Genomic DNA, 18,574 nt, shown 5'->3' on the forward strand with positions numbered 1-18,574 from the left:
AGACAATACCAAGAGCATGTGACCCCCATACAATACACTTTGCATACACACCAAGTAAGGGGTCAGTGGCTTAGATGTTAATATATATGTGTATACACTCAACAGGGTTTAAGACATTGAGATGTCTATCGATGACTCATATCTGGATAAGCATACTGTTCACAGTGCCACAAGAACACATCACCCTCCCTTCAAACACTGACTTGAGGTCCAGGGTTTGCAGAAATGTAATTTCATCATCATCATCATTTATTTATATAGCGCCACTAATTCCGCAGCGCTGTACAGAGAACTCACTCACATCAGTCCCTGCCCCATAGGGGCTTACAGTCTAAATTTTCCAATACACATACATACACACACAGACAGACATGTGTCAATTTTTAAGCAGTCAATAAACCTACCAGTATGTTTTTGGAGTGTGGGAGGAAACCGGAGCACCCGGAGGAATCCCACGCAAACACGGGGAGAACATACAAACTCCCCACAGATAAGTCCATGGTCAGGAATCAAACTCATGACCCCAGTACTGTAAGACAGAAGTGCTAACCACTTAGCCACCGTGCTGCCCCGAATTTTGCACATATTCCAGGCAGAATTTGGCCTTAAGTATTCTGCTCAGTATTGCTCTTAAGTCTCTGTTCCACTTGGAATCTCCCTATATTTTTCTTGCACCTGGACCTCTCCCTTATAATACCTAAGAGAAAGTTAATTGACACCATCATCATCCCTGCTCTGTTAATAGACATTAGACTTTAACGTCTGTGAAATGTGGAATGTTTCATTTAAGCGTGGATACCCATTCCCCGAAATGATATCAAAAAAGGGGAACTCGAAGATTATACTTCTGTAATTTCGGTCGTCTGCAAAACAGTCTGACCCACCACGAAATTTGATTTGTGCTAATTTAAGCTGCAACTTCATTCCTTTAACCATCATATTACTTCTACAGCTGCAGTAGACACTCCAGTCTATTCCCTCTCCAACTGCAATATTTCACAATTACTTCTGACATTAATATGAATTTCTTCAAAAAATTGAAACTTTCTACGACCCTCAGATATTGCTATAAAAGCAATAATAATATCTAACAAGCATACATTTGTGAAGCAGATGCTCTTTTAATATCCTAGATAGATCTGAAATCCTATTGTATATTTTTCTGTATGAAAATGGCTCATTTCTAAAAAAAAACTTTCACAAAAGATTCCATTTTTCAACTACTCTGTAAGACAAAATGAAACGGACATATTCATTATGTCCGATTCATTATTATATTTATTTTTTACTGTGTTCATAAAATATATCCAATCAATATATTTTATTTATTGTACATTTGAACTCATCCCATAACTATAGAAACTACTACAGTAGCATTATATTTCCTTTTTTCCAATGACCCATATCAACTAAGGGCATAACTACTATCAACTATCGACTTAGGGGGCGCTACTGGTTGTATTTTGTGCTCTAATAACGATAGTTTTCTGTTACCACATAATATGCCGCTGTGTCTTGTACCCACTTTATACCTCTTTAAAAACAGATAGGAAATGATTGGGGAATTTCAAATTGTACTTATTGATCAGACTACAGCTAAGACTTTTATATACTTATGAGAAATAATTTAGTGTACTCACGAATGTAGTAGAGTTTGCAAAAAAAAGGACTAGCAACTCTGTGGAAGTTTTTTTTTATTCAGCGAGTTACATTTTGTTCACAAAATTATTTACTTCTACAAAATTCACATTGGTAAACTAAGTAAAGTTTGACAATAATGTTTTACATACACAGTGCCACAAAACCTGTTTTGTTGACAAAATATGTAGGATTAATCCCTGCAACATTGTTCACAAAAGGCCATTATTTTATTTATTTATTTATGATTTGACCATTGACTTATGTTTCAATATCAGGATGTCAACATTGTGAACAAAAGTTATAATACAACCAAATTATTGATATTTTGAATATTGTCATCATCATTTATTTATATAGCACCACCAGTTCTGCAGCCTACCAGTATGTTTTTTAGCAGTGTGGGAGGAAACCGGAGCACCTGGTGGAAACCCATGCAAAAACTCCACACAGATAATAAGGCCATGGTCGGGAACCAAACTCATGATCCCAGCGCTGTGAGGCAGAAGTGCTAACCAATAAGCCACCATGCTGACTCTTTCCCTGTAGGAAGCCACTCCAACCAATACTGCAATGAGTCTGGTTAAGTATTTAACAACTGGGGGTTAGATTCACTAATTAGATTAACAAATAACTAGTCCGCTAGTGACCAGCAGTCTGGATGTGCAACGCCAATGATTTCTGGGCTATGTAACTTTTTTTAAAATTATGTTAATAATGTCTATCATCAAATTATAAATTGAATTAGTGACTCTAATTAAAACCTCAGAGCAATTAATTAAATAGCTAAATACATTTTGTAGACATTCCCACCTGAATAGCTATTAAATAGTTGAATTGCAAATATTTACATCTTTAGGCAAATTTGGTGATTCAAATTATAAACTGTTCCTTTTTAATACATAAAAGACAGCCTTTAAAATAGAAATTCACATATAAAAATACTCTTTTATATATCAAAACGTATATTGTTATGTATGATTATGTACACATTCCATAGAAATCTCATGACTTTCAAAAATAAAATGAATATTGTTAAATGCCTTCTTTTTCATTTCACTCACACGAAGTGATGCAAGATGTATTCTGATTAGTGTATATTTTAATGGATCATGTACCGAGAGTCCACCTTTCACATCAGAGCCATTAATTTCGCCATAGTATTATGGAAAAAGCAGGTACGGTCTTCTCTGTGCTGATTGAAAAGTGATGGATTGTTTTCATGTGGAAAAAAACACATTGTTTTCTTTAGCACAGCAGGATATTATGTTTGCAAGATTCAACAGTGAAATATTATGCATATTTACAGCTGGCTTTTCGCCAGAGTTTCGGAAAGTCTAGCAGAATCTTGGATCTTAAAGTTACATTCCATATATTTTTAAGGTGGCCAGTCTTTGTGATGGCCGGCTGTGTAAATAGCCTCTACAATATAGATATAGATGTAGACCGCAGATAAACTTATTTGACATAATTCAGTTCACAAGCCAGAGAAAAATCAGTAAAGCATAAATTATTATGTCAGATTGGGATAATGTAGAATGTTGGCTAGTCAGTTCATGTCCATAGTTGGCTTTATCTACAATAATAACCAGGCAAAAGCTCCACCTACTTTATAGCTAATAATAGGAAGAGTTCCGTCCGACTTTTTTTTGATAAGACCCAAAAAAGACAAGCTTAAAATGCCTGCTATACAAATCACAAGCACACATACATAAAATGGTCAATTATGAAAGTGCAAGAATGCACATCCAACAGTGGAAATTCCATTTGCTCCAATTTTTGTGCAGATTTTATGCAACATGCGTTTATTGTACAAATGGAAATGGTTTGGTCCAAGGAGTGCAAAATGTTGTATCTTCTGATGGGAAAGCTGGACAGATCATAGACTTTCTTTACTTAGAACCGGCGTGCTCCAAGTTATGCAAACATAGAACATAGAAACCAGATGTAATTTTTGTAGGCCATCATTATGTAAATGAAGTTCAAAGGTTAGAGAGCACAAATTTCGGTGGGCACTCTCTCTCTTTAGTGGGAGACCAATGATCATTTTTCTCTCAACAAGCTGGTTGTGTGAAATCAGAAAATTGCTGTATACTTTCTAAAGGAGCACAGAAATTAGGATAAGTACATCTTTTGTTTCATTTAAAATACTACTTAGTTAGAGGCCTATCCAAGAATTATTTTAAAGGAAGAATGGAACCACCAAGTAGTATTTTAAAAGAAAGAGGGTGGTCACATACTGGCAAAAGGCAGGACTTTGAAGTGATAGTTTATAATCTTTCCTGTATGATCACATCAATATTTAAATGAAAAATAATTGCATAATAAAACAAAAGAGAGGTCAACATTTTGATCTTTTTCTTTCACGTTTTGTATTTGAATGATTATATCAGATACCTGACATAAAAGTCAGGACTGTGCTATGGCTTTGTATACAATCTTAACTTTACAAGCTGACTTAGTAACAAAATTACAGAATTATAGCAGCTATAAAGATTCTGCAACAGAAAAATGATTATACATGTATCTCTTAATATTTACATTAGGCAAATACAGATGGAATGGAAAAATAGGATTAATGTGCCTTTTAGAGGCCTTTCAAGTCCTGACTCATCTACATTCTGTTCTGTAACCTATCAAACGAAAGAAATGCAGCGGCTGGCACAAGGTGTATGTTATAGAATAGAAACTTTAACTCTAATTTTAACTTGTGTACAGCCATCTATCTTTCCTTCTCTCCACTTACTCCCTTCTGAACACTTTACAATTGACCTTCAACTTCCAATAATCCAGTGAGACTGCCCTCACCAAAGTGATCAATGATTTACTTGCAGCTAAGTCTAATGGGTATATTTACTAAACTGCGGATTTGAAAAAGTGCAGATGTTGCCTATAGCAGCCAGTAAGATTCTAGCTGTCATTTTGTGGAATGTACTAAATAAATGACAGCTAGAATCTGATTGGCTGCTATAGGCAACATCTCCACTTTTTTTAAACCCGCAGTTTCTAATATATATAAGCCTAGCGGCGTGTGTGTGTAAAAAACTATTTTCTCAGAAAGGGCTCATCCAATTGACCTGAAATTTGGTATACTGACATTATTTGACAAAAAAATTAATAGTGAAGACAGTTAACTTCCATCATCCTCCCTTCCCCCCGTGGGAGGGGTAGTAAAGGCTAAATTTACGAGTTGAGGGCTCAAACTCTTGACTCCTTCCGGAATGCCATGGCACAGATTAAGATTGAAAGTTGGAAGCATTATTATGCTATTGAGAAATCTGAATGTTAAGAGAGGACTGTGCAATGGCACTTGATTAGTAGTGACAGCACTGAAAACGAATGTGATACAAGCAGAAGTTTTGACTGGCTCTGCTGAAGGAGAGAAGGTAATGATACCTCGGATTAATTTATGTCCATCCGAAACAGGACTGCCGTTTAAGCTAAGACGGCGGCAGTTCCCTTTGAAGGCGGCATTTGCTATGACCATTAACAAGTCACAGGGTCAAACACTTGACCGTGTGGGTATTTATTTACCAGAGCCTGTCTTTGGTCATGGACAATTGTATGTTGCATTTTCACGAGTACGGAGAAGCAGTGATGTGAAAGTGCATGTTATGAATACTGCCCTTCAAGGAAGACTGATTGAGCACAGCAATAAGGTGTTTAGCAGAAACGTGTATTGAGAGGTTTTAGAACAGTAAGACGATGGAGATTAAGGATGTGGCGATGAAGATGAAGGATGAGGTGATGGAGAAGAATGATGAGGTGGTGACATGTGGACAAAACCACGTTAAAAAAGGGTGCTTACGTCGGGAAGTAACGCTCTTCCCCTGATGAGGCCTGGCCTAGCCCCAAATGCATGACAAGAACCTTTTTAACACCTTAAGTAGCTTGATTTGACTAGAATGCATGAGTTTCATGCACGGGTTAACTTGTAGTAAATATACCCCTAAGTGTCACTTCTTCATACGCATGCTTCTGAACCTCTCTTCTGCTTTTAACACTGTTGTTCATCCTCTTCTAATGCACATCCTGCAGTCCACTGACCTTCATGACACAGCTCTATCTTGGTTCACATTACACCTATTCTTTAGCTCCTTCAGCATCTCTACTTCTGGTACAAACTAACCTCCACTCCCACTCTTGGTGCACCATAAAGCTCTATTCTTGGTCCTCTTGGTTGTTTTCACATGGAACACCTCTTCTCCTGGTGCACTAACTCACTTATTTGGCTTCCAGTACCACCTCTGAGCTGATGTTACCCAATTTTATTACTTCCCTGAACACTACCTCTCTCTACTATTTTGTTAGAAAAGTCCAAAAGAGATCTTATCATCTTCCCACCTTCCCTGTGCCAGCATAACCAAACAGCTTATGGACGCCAGGGTTTGCTTGGACCAGTAGCTGTATTTATTGTTTAATTTACTGATCTCCAGCCACAATAATACAACTGTAAATAATTTACTACTGTAGATTACCTGTGTGCTCACTACACAGTGCAAACAAATATCTCCCCAAGTCCCACCACCCTCAGCTACATAAGCATAGCACAACTAGTTTCACTATGATTTTCATATTAAACTGCTTGGGGAAGTAAGGTAATTGTTGATAACAGGAACCTCTACTAAGATAGTTTGCACAGCCACCTACCATCTTACTAGCAGGTCAGCAGGAGTCCCTCCCCTGGAACCCCAAAATCACAAAAACAATATAGAGCTACCCTTGTATCTTACTCCCCATGAACCATTGCAGAAGATCTGAAGCATTAGACTAAATAGAAATTTGTAACTGAACAGTGGACATCCAAGACGTCTCCAAGTTCCCCAGTCAGGGTTCCTTAGGATGCTGGATTCCATGTGCAGAAAGATGTGCATGCTTTACATTGTGTACCTAGAGGGAACAGTCAGAAGTTGAAATTATAGGAGACATAGCACTTGCAAAGTAGTGCTGACATCTAGTACACTTGCCCAGCTAAAAAAAGCATCTTCAAAAATTCCTGATTTCGAATCATAACATAATGTATAATGTATAATAATATATGTTTGCTTTATGACACATTAGGAGACATTGACATCCTAATCTTGCAACATTAGTAAGACTAGTGCCTCACACCACTGCTCTGTGCTGCTCCCCTATCCACTTCATGATACTACCCTTGTCAAAACCCTTTACTTACACATTCACCTAAGTGGACAGGTCCTTACCTCCCACAAGATTCACACATTCACTCCCTAAAACAGTCTGTGCTGCTGTTAATATTCCAATGATTTGATTGGATATGACTTGCATTGCCCCACCCCCATCAAAACTGGGGACACATTTTTTTCTAATTTTGCACAAAGATAAGCACTTAAATGTTATATATATATATATATATATATATATATATATATATATAAATTATGCCTAACACAATATACATTATTTATTTATTTAGTAACTATATTATTATTATTTTACAACCTTCATTTCTATTTGGGCTTTTTTCTCATTAGCTTTCAACTTTTGGCAATATTGCACATTCTGGTAAGCTGTACTAAAAAAAAAATCATGGTTACAACATATACTACACACTATACCAAACTAAAAAAGAAAGAGCAAGTTCTAAATAACACACAATGGCATCTCAATAGGTTACCTTAGAATTTTATTTTGTAACAAAATGAACATCTTAAACACGTCTATTCAGTACTTGCTTTTCATTCGCCTCATTGTCCCAAGAGGCATTTTGCTTTTCATTAAAAACTGCCATAACCTTTTAAACCTAAAAATGATGGATTGCTGTTTCTCTCTTTCAGAATACAGCTATGGCAGGAATCTGACCACGTTCAGGGCTCTCACTTGTTTCAACTGCTTCCTGTTACACATGAACTCTAACACTAAAACAAGCTTAATTCACATGTTTAGATGTGCACTATGAATTGCTAGAATAAAAATATGGGAACAGAATACACACCATCTACAAAACGTCATGGATTACTTATTAAGAAAAATGAACAGGCTACTCAGCGTTTCTTGAACACAGCAAACAGTATGTAAGTGCTGGAAAGGAGATTTTTATAATTGGATTTCAAAGTAATTTAGCAAAGCAGATAAGGCCTAATGGGCAAATATTACAGGTTAGTACTGGAACAGAAAGCCATGTTATACAAGATGGAAATCAGAACAAATAATAGCAGTATAAAATCAGTACGTATTCATTGGAGATCCACAGCAAGAGAGTGGGTGCCAAGAGATATAAATGGCTGCCCTGCAGTAACAATAAAACGAAAGCCAGACTGTAAAGCAGACACACACAATAATTGTTTGGTTTCATGAACATGCGTATATAGTGACCTTGCCTCTTTGTCTATAGAATATAATACAATCGTTATTCTTTTTTAGTTGGATGGGCAGGTAATAGTTTTTACTATAGTTTTTTTTTACTATTTTTTAATTTTTGCATTTCATTATCTATCATACACTTTATAAATTATAGCTGGAAAATAATGAATTTATAATGTCTTAATCCATTGATATTAGATTAATGTTACAATTTATTTTCAATTTCTACAATATTTTACGTGACTGGTAATCGGCTATACTTTTTTATTTTTTTATTCATTTTTTGCTGCTTAATTAAGTACATACGCTTTTTCAAATACAATTTTTACTGCATTTAGGAAAATGACATACAAGCTAATGTATGGTGTAAGGGCACTATATGATTAGGATACACGCACAGTGCCATGACATTTTTTGCACACGTTGAACAGAAAAATATTCCAACAATAAAAATGTTTAGTTGAATTGTCTGTTTACTATTCCTCATGTGTAAAGGACACTACAATTCTCAGCCAGTCTTGCAAGTGCTTGGCTACCCCCTACTGGGCATTAAGGTCACACACCTAAGAGCAAGGGATTAGGCATGGCAAACATCTTTATGATTATAATGTATTTTTATTACATAGATATTGACAGTTTAAATGTATACCTAAATCAGAAGAAGAAGATGTATGCTTCATTTACTTTTCAAAAGTATGATTAATAATGTCTTTGTGTGAGTGTGTGTATATATTAGGGAATTTAGACTGTAAGCTCCAATGGGGCAGGGACTGATGTGAATGAGTTCTCTGTACAGCGCTGCGGAATTAGTGGCGCTATATAAATAAATGATGATGATGATGATGATGAATAATGCTTAGTTTTGATTACATATATTTTCACTAATATTTAGATGATCTCATGACATTTGCATGCACACTCATTTTTAGGATGTGTCTTTAATCCTAGTAGTGCATTGAAATGCTTTGTTTCTATAGAATGAATGCATGTAGCCTAGTTATGACAGTTGCCAAATAAGTGCAGTGTAGTTATTTATTGTTAATATAAAAATATTTGCAACTATAATTGTTTTACGTTTGATTTTCCATAAATAAAAATCCAATTAGTAAAAGTGTCTTTGTTCAGTTATGCACAAATTTCCATTAGTGCACAAAGCGAGATGGACTGAGTAGCATCATTGGTGATATATATTCAAATGATAATAATAATAAAGTTTCTTATGTGTTTTTTAGTTAATAGAACATGAGTTATACCCATGTATTACGCCTCTACAAGAAAGCTTAAGCTTAACTGTTTTACAAATAACAATATGGAATGAGACATTTTTACAAGGTGGATTTAGGAACGTTATTTCATATACAGCAGACCTGGCAAACCTGTGGCACTCCAGGTGTTGAACCTTGAAACTACAAGTCCCAGCATGCCATACCAAATTTCAGCTGTGCCTCTACTGTAAAAGCATGCTGGGGCTTGTAGTTTCACAACACTTGAGATGGAATTCAATTAGCCGCAAAATATGTCCGGAATGTCTGTGAGACACTTTGCGCTGGAGATTTCACAGAAATCTCCACTCATTTTTCCTTGCACCTCTAGCAGAGATTTCTTCCGTAATTGCCAACAATGTGTGCGGCACGATGCCCGTGCGCCACTTCGCCGACAATTGAATTTCCCCCTTGGGGAGTCACATGTTGGTGAGTCTGGATATAGAGGGTTGTTTGACAGCACAGTCTTCACACATCAATTTTACAGAAGCCTTACAACACTGTGTTGTTGAGAGAACCTGCTACTTTCACTGTCTAACTCTCAGTCTGTGGATCCCTCTTCTTTTCTATTCCCCACTTTATGTGACACTTCCTCTTTTACTTGAAGCTCTGCCTTCAATTACACCATCACATAAGTGGACAGATCACTGACTCCCACATGACGAGCATTCTCATTTCATGAAATAGTCTGTTTTGCTGTGACCATTCGATGACCTGATTGGCTACAGGTTGTTCTTTCCCTGCCCATTGCAATACATGCACAGGTACACACAGAAAGTAAAGAATGATAAGAAAAATGATTGCATTGTATATATTATTTTCACTGTTACAGGACTATGGAAGTCAAATAACTGGATGAAGTAAACTAAATTGATTAATATTGTTTTAACGTGCGATTGCGATTAGTAGGCCACGTGTAATGGCGCAATCGCACGGATTAATAACACACACATTTACATTCACACTAACACTTGTAAATAGTACACATTTATTAAGGATCCAATCCACATTTATTTATTAGTAAAATGTATTAGAGATTATTTATACATAGATAATATTATAGTAAAGGTAATTATGGTTAAGGTCCTCTAAAAGATAAAGAGTTTGGTCTCATATTAAAGCTTATTTCACCAGCATTAACCCGGTGTCGACATAGTAGCGATCACATCTATTGGTCGCAAGTTATGAGCAATATGAGATTAATACTCAAAAGTACTTTGTTTATGGGTCAGATTAATCTGGTTATTCGGCGGGAAGACACGTAGGCAACAATTGGAGTAAAATGCACCCACCCTTGGAGAAGATCAAATAAACTGATCTATGACCAACAGTCTAATAGAACATCGTCATCACTGTTTATGTTAATTCAAACTGCATATAAGCAAGTCCTGGGCCAGGGTTAGCTCTCTCTTCCATGTTCAGCCTTGCAGATTACAAGGCTGAACATGGACCTGGGCCCAGGACACGTTTGCGTAATGCAATGTATTCGGTTTATATTTTCCTATTTATTGTTATACCTGTTATGCGTGAGCATGGCTTACTGTAAATCCTACTATTTTTTATCATCATCATCAGCTATTTATATAGCGCTACTAATTCCGCAGCGCTGTACAGAGAATTCACTCACATCAGCCCCTGCCCCATTGGAGCTTACTGTCTAAATTCCCTAACATACACTTACACAGACAGAGAGAGACTAGGGTCAATTTGATAGCAGCCAATTAACCTACTAGTATGTTTTTGGAATTTGGGAGCGAATCGGGGCACCCAGAGGTAACCTACGCAAACACGGGGCGAACATGCAAACTCCACACAGATAAGGCTATGGCCAGGAATCGAACTCATGACCCCAGTGCTGTGAGGCAGAAGTGCTAACCACCAAACCACTGTGCTGCCCACTTTTGCTATGAAATCTCTTTGTGCGTTGGACACAATAATCACAATTGGATAATGTTTATTGGTAGCAACAAAACAAAGATTACAGGACATTCATGGAGAAATTTCTGAAGACTTCTATCTGCTGCTATATTACCATATTGCAAGTAATGGGACTAAGCATGTAAGAAAAGTTCAAGTCATCAAGCGTGCAGGTGCAGGACCGCAGGTCTCTGTAATGCATAATCCAGTGAAAATCACTGTGGTCCACACAGCAAAATCAGAGGTCGAACTAGTGGCCTGTGGGCCCTGGTGCAGGGACAAGCGGAGGAGGGAACCCAGGGCCCACAGCTCTCTAGTTCCCTTTGCAGCGGACCCCATCATCCCCATGGGCCTTGGCACCTGCTGTACCAATGGTAGTTCCGCCATTGAGCAAAATCAAATGCAATGAATATTTTATTTTCAAGGCTTTAGTGATGACATTCCCTTCAAAGCTTTGACAAGTGGGTTTCTAGATAATGAGACACATTGATTGGGTGCCATGATAAAGGGAAGATTGAAGTCCTTAAACATTGAAAAGAATCCATTGTTTTTGCCAAATTCCATTGCTTGTATATTGTTTATCATATTTAGCAACATTAACAACACTTTAATATAGCAACTTACATTGCATATTTATATATAGCTTAATCACCTATTGCCAGACAGTTCTAGGTTAGGCTGTGTGCACACTACAGATTGTTCACCAGATTATTGTGCCAATCACATGATAAACGACCGCTAGGTCTGATATCGTACAGTGTGTACGCTCCAACAATCATGTTTTATCTTTCCAATGCACTTTGTATGGTTTGATTTGATTTGGTTTTATCAACGATGGAATGATGTTGTGCCAATTCTGCAGTGTGTTCGCACTTACGACCTTCTTCCCGACAATCAGTGCCTCCTTTCTGGGCGTGTATATTCAAATGTATGATGTTGTCTCTTACGTCTCCCACGTGGTGCGCTGTCTAAAGGTGAAGCACATGGAAATTTGGCTATTTTAATGGTGAATCAATAGTAAACCTTTTTACATGCTCCATATGTCATCTATGTGTTCCTGTATGCAAGTGTGTACAGCATGAATTGTTAACACATGTGAAAATAAATATATATCCTCAATAAAAAAGTCAGATTAAGTCAGTCATAACTGATTTAATGAGCCATTCGCAGTTTCATCTCAGTTCTGTATTCTGTAAATTTGCCTGCTTTCACACCACCTTGATAGATATATATATATATAAATATATATATATATATATATATACACAAGTTAACCCGTGCATGATACTCATGCATTCTAGTCAAATCAAGCTACTTAAGGTGTTAAAAAGGTTCTTGTCATGCATTTGGGCCATAGCCCAGGCCTCAACCACCAACCACTCCCCACTGTCACCCCCGACAACCACCAACCACTCCCAACTGTCACTTCTCCTTCAAGAAATATATATATATTTTTTTTAAATCTTTATAAACACTTTTAACAATTAACAATTTAAATTAACAAATTAAAAACATCTTAGTATACCTAATTTCAGCCCTTTCTGAATTTTTTTTTCCACACACACTAAGAATTTAGTAGGTCAGTGTATAACTCTGCCCAGCCGGTGGAGCTGCAGCTCGGTTTTATTTTTTCCACACACACACAGACAGACTAACACACGCCACTAGACATTTATATTATAGATATATATACACACACATATATATATATATATATATATATATATATATATATATATATATATATATATATATGCCTAGTTATATTATTGTAATTATTATGGCCATTATTAAAAATATGGACACGTCCATAGACTCAGTGCACCTGTGTCCACTCTGTGTTTTTAACTTATGTACTTATTACTATGATTTTAGCCTTTCATCTGGCTAGAGGCTTCAAACACTACTTTTTTATACATGTGAAACAAATCAAGATAATTTTTCTCCAATTTGAGGAATTTCTTCTTGACATTATTTATGTTTGCCCTCAACTCTTTAAAATATTCGTTCAGCTTTTCCATCTCTTCTGCCACATCTTTTCAATCCAGAAGCCAGAGAACCATTGATGCTTGGGACATCCTTGTCTCTCTATGAACTTTCGGCAGAAACCACGATTGTATGTAAATGAAAAACAGAAAATTAGTTACTTGTAACGATGAAACGGGACACAACATCATTTTTAACACTCAGTAGGACTACTACTATTTGCTCACCTTGGACCTTGCTTGAAATCATGTTTTTGTTGATGTCCCTCCTGGGTTTGGCCAGACATGCAGGTGTGATGGTCCATACCGACTGAAATATGGAACACAATTTCTAGAATATACAGTATGAACAGGGTCCACAACGTTCTTTCGATTCCTCTTTTATTTCCCCAATTCCTATGTCTGTGTTTTCCTCTGTTATGTTAACTGTCGCTTTTTCCATTTTCTTTGTCTGTGTTGCTGTGCACACTTCATCACATATTATTCTGTCTGTAAACAGATGTCACTGTTGTACTAATCATACTAATCGTTATTGTTATCGTCATTTACTTAAACCATTTACTAACAAGTTTTACAAAGGTTTAATAAACAGTTTTAATACTTTCAGGGTGTTCCGCGTCTCATGTGTCGATGAGAGATGTGGTGCATGGTACATGCTGAACTAGGAGTCACAGTAATTCAGTATAAACAGCTAAAAAATAAATGAAAATAGGAAGTTTGCTGCAAACCATGAGCCTGAATGATATACAGGCAAATGATGACAACGTCTGTAGTGTATATAGTAATTGTTCTACTACACTAACTTTGACCTCTAAGATCCAATCATTCACCTGATTTTCTCCATTATGTTAAATTGTTGGACTTGTTCGTGTGTAAGTATTTATAAAGTATCACTAAAATGTATAAGACAAAGAAATTTACAACACTAATAATAATAATAATAATAATAAAAATCTACCCAATTTATTTAAATCTCTCCCAGTTAATTGCTGTCAAAACCAGCAATTGGCATATACTGGAATTTCGATTTGACAATTATTTGTTCCCAAGTTATAAAATCACTGAAATCTAGTGAGCTCAGGAGAAATTTTTAACTGTTAGATTTCTGGGCTCTACAAATCTTGATCAGTTTACACCTTTGCCCCCAGAGAGAGATAAAAATTAAAATATGTTCATTTTATATATTTAAAATTAAAAAAAATCCAATATATATTTTTTAAGTATTCAGTATTTTTATAAGTAACGAATTTACATGATGCGTCTCATAAATGTGATTAAGAGAGTTTAATTACTTAATTTTTAACATGCCATAAAACTCACTTCTGATATATGGATTGCTGATTTCCAGTAGAAGATACCATTTGTGTATTCTGTTGAGAAAGCAGAACTTTTAAATGTCCTTCGATTTGTGTTTGAAAAGCAATCTATTAACCTTGTCATAGGCTGTATCAGCTGTAAACTCACACTGAGAAGCCTGCATCCTCATTTTCTTACATGGCTTATTTTTTTTTTTAATCAAGGGTTTTACGTGAAAGTTATTTGAGCAATACTGGTTTAATGTGTAATAGAAGTGACTGCTGAGGTTTCATTTTGTCAGGATTGTTTTCTAAGAAGTCAAATTTATATAAACGGAACAAGTGCAGAAAAGTCATACAATCAAAGCAGAACTGATAAAAGTTAAATAATTATATTAAAATTACATTTTAGAGAGAGGTGATTTGGATTACCACGAGGTAGCATGTTTTTCTACATGCTTTCCCTTGTGATATCTTCCAAATATCCAGTTTTCAGTGAATTCTAATACCCAATTTCAAATATTTAAGGTGCCAAAGGGAACCTTACATATTTGTATACCACTTAATTGAGTGGTATTTGATTTATTTAATTGATCCAGCAGGTGATCCAGCAGTTGAGACAAGTGGATGGACCTGACTATTCGCCTATGTACTCCCCATTTCATATATTTTATACTCAGGACATGCAGATATTCTACACCAGTGTTGGCTAACCTGTGACACTCCAGGTGTTGTGAAACTACAAGTCCCAGCATACCCTTCCAGCAATAAGCTGCTATATATTGGCAAGCATGCTGGGACTTGTAGTTTCACAACACCTGGAGTGTCACGGGTTAGCCAACACTGTTCTATGCAGAACTCCAAGAAGATAAATTAATAACATTTATTATATTATAAGATGACATTCAGGTATTTGGCAGAGATGTGTTAATGCCTAAATTCACTGTAGAAAAAGCAGACTGAATTCTGACACAGTCCCCACCACCAGGGGCCCATTGCGCATGTTTATAGCTAAGTTCCTCCCTGAAGGGACAGGGACATGATCCTCAGGCTTACCATGAAGCAATGTTACAGTTGCATAATGAAAACCGGCATGTTGCTGTATTTCTCAATACAGGCACAAAGTTCCTGTGATCAATTTCTGCAGATTAAGGGAAGAATTCAAGAACTAAAATTGCCAAATGCTATGCTTTATTCAGCTAGGATATGGGTGGGGACCAACAGACGTTCAGACTCTACCAATCACAGAAAGGCCATGGCTTGGCTTGATCAGATTGCCCCAGTAACGGCACAAGCTGGACTCCAAAGGTCCATTGCTCTATTACAATTTGCTGTTAGTTATTTTGCTCTTGCTACAAAAATGTTTATTTTTGAAGATTTGCAACAGATATAGCGCATCTAACAATTATTATGCAATGTCATTATCACCTCATAGTTAGCTGTCCTTAGTTATCCTTATATGACTTCATTGGAGGGATGGGGTCTGGGTTATTTTCTCTCACTTCATTTCATCCCCCCACTACACAGCCAGAGGCTTTAGGGTTCAAAGTAGCCGTAGGACACTATCTTTACTTACAGATGTTATGTACTGATTGCTAGGTTCTAAAGGTGTGTCATGCTTGGTGTAAATTAATTTCACGGTTGAGGGTGGGAATACAGGGGTAGGTGATGATGAGGAAGTTATCAGCTGGTGTAGAAGTTTTATTAATTTGTTGTATAGTACCAACAAAGGTCTCAAACATGAATTTAACATTTGTGTGCTACAGTATCCACAGAAGAGAGATAAGTGCAGCAGTGCTCAGGGGGGCTGAAAGGGGGTGTGCATTAGGGGGAAGACTCTCGTTCATCAAATATCTTGTCTCTTTTACATTTTCTGATGGCTGAGGTTAGATCTTGGAATGTTAGGGGGCTGAATGATAGAAAATGGGGCAACTTAAAAAACACAACTGAATGTTGCATGCCAAGTCTCTTTTTCTTAAAAAATATTAGTAGGATGGTCTTACCACAATGTGCATTTGGCAACTTTTAAGGGTGTTTAAGTCTTTATTCAAAAAAGGCTCTGTTTCGTGTTAGAACAGGTCTTTTTGGTGTTTTGGTGAACTCATCCCCACTTATTTTACTTGTGGTTTATACCCCCCCACACAATAGAGAAGTGTTTTCATGTCATTTTTCCCTGAGACATCCTTTAACTGAATGAAGGACTTCAATAATGTAGTGGACAAGCAGCTAGATAGATGAAAAAATCTCTTTCAGCCGTAATCTGTGAGGTTTCAGCATTCACACATCTGCTAAATTAAACGGACTTGGTAGATATCTGGAAACCCAGGCACCCGAATGGCGAGCAATTCTCCTGTGAGGTATCATTTGCTTTCCAGAATAGACTTGGCACGTGTCCCGCTGGTTAGTATCCTGAGTCACTGTGCTTGAATATAGAGCTAGAGGCATATTTGACCACTCCCCCTTGCTATAAAAAGTTGATTTTACATTTCTTAGTGCAAAAGAATTTAAAAATGCAGTAAATTTTGGGTAACATTAATGAGGGTGTGTTCTGAAGTAAATACACATTGGGAGGTATATTTCTCCACTAATGCAATATGATGAGGTCATCTGGACTTTGGAGCATAATTCCTGAGAGGCAAAAATGCAAATATCTCATATGGAAGAAATGTGAATAAGGTGGTTATCAGATAAAAACCCTGTCCTGAATTTATCTTATATACATCTAGGTTGCTCTTTGCCAGTCATGCCCACTACACTGACACTGAAAGAATAGGCAGCTTTCAGTCCTTGCTTTGTTTAGGGCATAGATTTTGAGTCTGACTTTTTTCTCTTCATGGATGATCAGAGCACAAAACACCTCTTTCCTTGACCATCCAGTAAAGAGAAAAAAAGCTATTTTCTGAAAATAGAGACTTTCTTGATACTCCCATTTTATTTGGAAGAGATAGATTAGGCGGTCATATCCTTTCAATGGCAAAGCTTTGAAGTTAGATGGACTACAGATTAAGCTGCACAAAAACCAGAGAACATTCTGTTCCCCTAAGCTCTTCAAAATTTTAATCAAATGTGGAATGAAGGATGACTCCCCCCATTCTTGTCAGATGTGCTTTTAGTTGTACTCCCTAAGCCTGGTAAAGACTTGCTTTATCTTGATCTGTATAGACTTTTATCCATGTTATCCATGTTATCAACAGAGGTTTTGTCTTTGTAAAGACAATAAGGTAGCAATTGGGACCCAGGATCCCACTAAGGCTTTATTTTCTGTGGAATGAATGTCACTCAAGTCTCCTGGGCCCTCAAAAGAGCAGAGAGGGAGCCTCTTCTGAGCATGCATGGCCTGGTGCATGTGCCAGACCAGCTCATGCTCAGAAGAGGCCTCCGCTATACGATTTTGAGAGCAGAGCAGGGGCCTTGTTGGGAAGCGAGGGCCTTGGAGAGGGGGCAGTACGGCATTGCTGGGGCCTCACAACCAACAGGCCCCATATTGAATGCACCCCTTGTTGTTCTGCCACTGTCTTTATCTACCTGACCATTTTAAATACTTTGATCAAATACATATTGAGTTTCGAGCAAAGAAGAGTAATGTTTTATAGATACTTACACATCGTACATCATTTAAGTGCACAGTTTGGGAACAGTACACCCACTGTTGTGGATGCTACGGTAAAGAAGGTTCTCTAAGTGTCTAGGCTATGGAAACTAATTGGTACTGAAGCAATAAAATTCCATCGACATTCCCACCATCCCCTCAATTTAGTGGATCGATTTTTCTCACAAGCCATTAATACATTTAAAATATTTATCTGACAATCTTTAATCCCAAAACTTGAAGAACTTGACTGTGTGCTCCATTACATTTTGTGAATCACTTGTTTCCACAATTCCAAATGCATGAAAAAAATAAAAGATACTGATACTACTGTTAAACACCACACCGGATGTGAACACCATAACAGCGCCTGTGTTCCAATATTCAATTTCAAACAGTGCTTATCTGCCTATCTGTGTAAACCAATCAAACAAGTCCACCGAGAATAAAATGTGACCCAAAAACAGTAAAAACAGAGAAGACACTTGTGTGTTAATGTTTTTCAAATATAATAGGGAATTAATAAATCAAGTGAAGTGCCTCCATACCAGAACAAAATAAAAA

Source organism: Mixophyes fleayi, chromosome 3 (genome assembly GCF_038048845.1).
Source record: "Mixophyes fleayi isolate aMixFle1 chromosome 3, aMixFle1.hap1, whole genome shotgun sequence".
NCBI lineage: Eukaryota > Metazoa > Chordata > Amphibia > Anura > Limnodynastidae > Mixophyes > Mixophyes fleayi.